Source organism: Mastomys coucha, unplaced genomic scaffold, assembly GCF_008632895.1.
Source record: "Mastomys coucha isolate ucsf_1 unplaced genomic scaffold, UCSF_Mcou_1 pScaffold14, whole genome shotgun sequence".
In the NCBI taxonomy this organism is placed as follows: Eukaryota; Metazoa; Chordata; class Mammalia; order Rodentia; family Muridae; genus Mastomys; species Mastomys coucha.
Genome location: NW_022196896.1, coordinates 91,710,814 through 91,714,664, shown reverse-complemented (window position 1 = coordinate 91,714,664; position 3,851 = coordinate 91,710,814). Strand labels below are relative to the sequence as shown.

Genomic DNA, 3,851 nt, shown 5'->3' with positions numbered 1-3,851 from the left:
TGCTCATTTTTAGGCAGTCACATTGGTGAGTCTTTATGGCTACAGATTCTGATATTTCTAAAAGCCGCAATCTACTAGATCCTCTGTCATTCACAAAACTTTTACAGAAATGGTTTGAAAGTTTGTGCACATTTCACATGGATTCCCCAAACATTATCATCTTATGTAGACATGAAACCATTACCAAACTAGGGAATCAATGTTGCTATAATCTCTCTGGCCAATCTAGCAATTCAAAGTCTAACAATCTTCCCACTGAAGTCCTTTTCGTAGGCTGGGATCCACTCTTCAGCTACACCCAGATGTGAAGTCTCTTGAAAATCAGAAGTCTCAGATCAATGGCTGGGTTGGGTCCTTTCTAGACTCTGAGGAAGGACCCACTCATACTATTCCTTCCTCCTAGTTCCTAATGGTTTCCAGTTTCTCTTCAGGCCTCATGCCTGAGGAAACATCCTAATCCCCCCTTTATTTCCATATGTATTTTCTCTGTGTATATGTGGGTATTTGTGCCAAAGGTATCATATGGACTAGAGTCACCCTGCTCCGGGATGACTTCACTGTGATGGTTCTATGTCCACATAAGTCCAGACTCTAAATCACTGGGGGCTGAGACTTCAATGTATGAAAGAGAGGGAACACAATTTAACCTGTTGTGGGAATCATCTGCCTGGTTTTTCAATCATAAAGTTACAATTTTCCCTTTGAAATTTATTATAAATATAAAGGAAAAATAAATTAAGGCTAGACTAAATATCTGATTATTCGTTGCATGTTCAGCCAACTAATTTTATTTTCACTAGTTCATTGAGAATGTGTAGTGCGTTTTAATTATACTCATACACACCCCAGTCCATCCAAGATCAACCCCTGATTCCCTACCCACTAAATGTTGTGTCCTCTTACTTTTTTCTTTAATTCCTCAAGTCAAATTTATGATGTCCATATATCCTTGGATTGGTGACCATCCATTGGAGTGTGGTTGATCTGTCAGTGACAACACTCTTTAAAAAGAAATACCTCTTACCCATCCATGGCAATGGGCAAAGAGACACCTTGTTCGTGGTGGTGTTCTTATGTCAGTCAGGGGGAGAGCAGGTCCTTTGTTCATCCTAGCTTGATGCCCAGCTTGGTGGTCAAAACTGTCTTATGCCTAGGATACATAACATTTAAATCAAATCAAATCAAGGCAGCACTACATGAAAGGAGGAAGACAAACAGAGGCCTGCACTCTGCTATGCCAAGCAGCGTGGCCTGGAAAACATACTCACAGACCTTCCTTCCACCCATGGCACCAGAGGCAATAGACACACAGAGTCCACGAAGCACAGCATAGGAGAAGGAAGACAGACAGAGACCTGCAGATCACCATGCCACCCACAGAACTTTCTTTCAAAGCATGGTACAGGCTAGCCATAGACACTCACTTGAATGCCGTGCAGCATAGATGGGACCCACCAGATGAGTGGTCAACCTGCCATGAGAGCTGCCACAATATGTGAATATATGGTGTTCAGATGAGAGAGAAAGAGAAGTGGAGCAACTTGAGAATTATAAACTAGAGACTCTGGAGAGGATTTACCTACTGTGAGTGGCCAGCCTCACCACCTAGGGACATGGTCAGGTCCCAACATAGCTATTGCTGAGGGCCATGTCTAGATCCATGGCTAAGCAACAGCATGGGTCATGTTGATGTCTGTGGCTCATATTACTACTAGATAACATGGGGATGCCTCTGGTTCTGGCAACTGCCAGGGGTCACATGAATGTCTGAAAACTGTGAAGAACTTACCCCCATTGTACTGGCTGGTTTTATGTGTCAACTTGACACAAGCTAGAGTTATCAGAGAAAGGAGTCTCTCTTGAGGAAATGCCACCATGAGATCCAGCTGCAAGGCATTTTCTCAATTAGTGATCAAGGGGGGAGGGCCCAGCCCATTGTGGATGGTGCCATACCTGGGCTAGTAGTCCTGGGTTCTATAAGAAAGCAAGCTGAGCAAGCCAGCAAGCAGCACCCTCCATGGCCTTTACATCAGCTCCTGCCTCCAAGTTCCTGCCTTGTGTGAGTTCATGTCATGACTTCTTTGATGACGAACAGCAATGTAGAAGTGTAAGCTGAATAACCCCTTTCCTCCACAACTTGCTTCTTAGCTATGATGTTTTGTGCAAGAATACAAACCCTGACTAAGACACCCACCTCTCACTGACTATGGCACCTGGAGATCTGGTCCCATCTCTCATGGGTGGCAGAACTGGAGATAGCAGGCCCTACACCTTACCTAGACACCACAGGAAAGCTGATGCTGGTGGTGGGGACACAGGTAAGCCAGCATCAAGATAGAGAGTGCAACTTGTCTACAGTGAGGTAGTATGGGGTGGAGATGATGACCTCTTCCTTCTAGCCCCTCACCACCTATGGCAGTCTGAAGAGCTGGCCCTAGGGTTTTAAGAGCAGGTGAGCTAACCCTGCCCTCTTACAGTCTGCAGTACTAGGGAGAGGGGGCACTTACCCATGAATGGAGCACACAGTAGAGCTGGCTCTGGAGGTTTGCATGTGGGTGAGTTCCCTGCCCACCTCCCAGAAAGTTTGAAAGCAGGAGAATTGTCCTTGTCCCCTCCAAATGGTGGTATTGGGTGGCCTAGCTGGAGCAGCACTGGAGAGGAGCTCAGCAGATAAGGGTGAGCTCAGGTGGGCTGCCCAGCTCAGCTACCACCCAGACCCAAAGTCTTTCATGGAAAACATGAAAGGTTCAGTCCTGATGATCTAAAGCTGCAGAATCTCTATGACATAGGGTGACAACAGGACAACTGGGAGGAGTTCCAGTGAAGATCCTATGTCGATGGTGTCAAAGAAGCCAGAGATCTCAAAACAGACCAATGATTCACTGCAATGAACATTTGCAAGTGAAAATGTATTGACAGAGGGAGGCCTATACTGTAGCATACACTGTGACATCCACAAAGATTTGGTTTCTGTACTCTGTTTGTTTGTTTGTTTGTTTGTTTGTGTGTGTGTATATAGTTTTTGGGGGAGGAGTTTTCAAGGGCAAGGACAAATATGAGGGGATGAGGAGATGAACAAGACTGGTGTGCATGATGTGAAATTCAGAAATAATTACTAAAATGTTTTTAAAAATGACTCTTCCTCTCTGAACATCTATCAGGCTCCAACAGCTCCTTGGCTATGGGTGGGAGTTTGTGCCTATCCACCCACTCCAAGCTGCGATTTGATCTCAGCCAGTTAATTTTAGCATCTGCTGAATATTCTTACCTAAATAAAAATTATTACTGTGCTATTCAACAAATGGATATTTTCTGTTCTTTTTCTATATTTATTCTTGAAAATTCTATGAGAAAACATTTTCTTGTCTCTCATTGACTCAAAAGAATTATTTTTATCACTAAAGATTCAAATTTATATTTTAGTTCTATGGCTATTCTCCATTATTGTCCCTATTTTACTCATTTGACCAATACAATCTATTTCCCTCTTTATTAGAGCAAGTCTCATTGGTGTTACTTTACTGTATCATAAAATTAATTTTTATTATACTATAGAAACAATATATATTTTCCTGGTAAAAACTTAAAATAATATAACAGATATTAATTTCTCTTTTTAATTTTTTTATTGGATATTTTCTTTATTCACATTTCAAATGTTATGCCCTTTCCCAGTTTCTCTCCATCCCAGAAACATCCTGTCACATCCTCTGTCCCCCTGCTTCTATGAGGGTGAACCTTCATAGGACCAAGGACCTCACCTCCCATTGATGCATGACAAGGCCATCCTCTGTTACATATTCAGTGGGAGTCCTGTGTACTCCTTTGTTGATGGCTTAGTCCCTGGGAGT

General features: G+C 43.0%; 1 non-coding gene across 1 annotated transcript; it reads left to right on the top strand.

Moving 5' to 3' along the window:
* Window positions 1-1,025: 1,025 nt before the first annotated feature.
* Window positions 1,026-1,163, top strand: LOC116089608. Its single transcript, XR_004118390.1, has one exon. It is a non-coding gene; the product is annotated as a small nucleolar RNA SNORA48 (small nucleolar RNA).
* The last annotated feature ends 2,688 nt before the right edge of the window (window positions 1,164-3,851 follow it).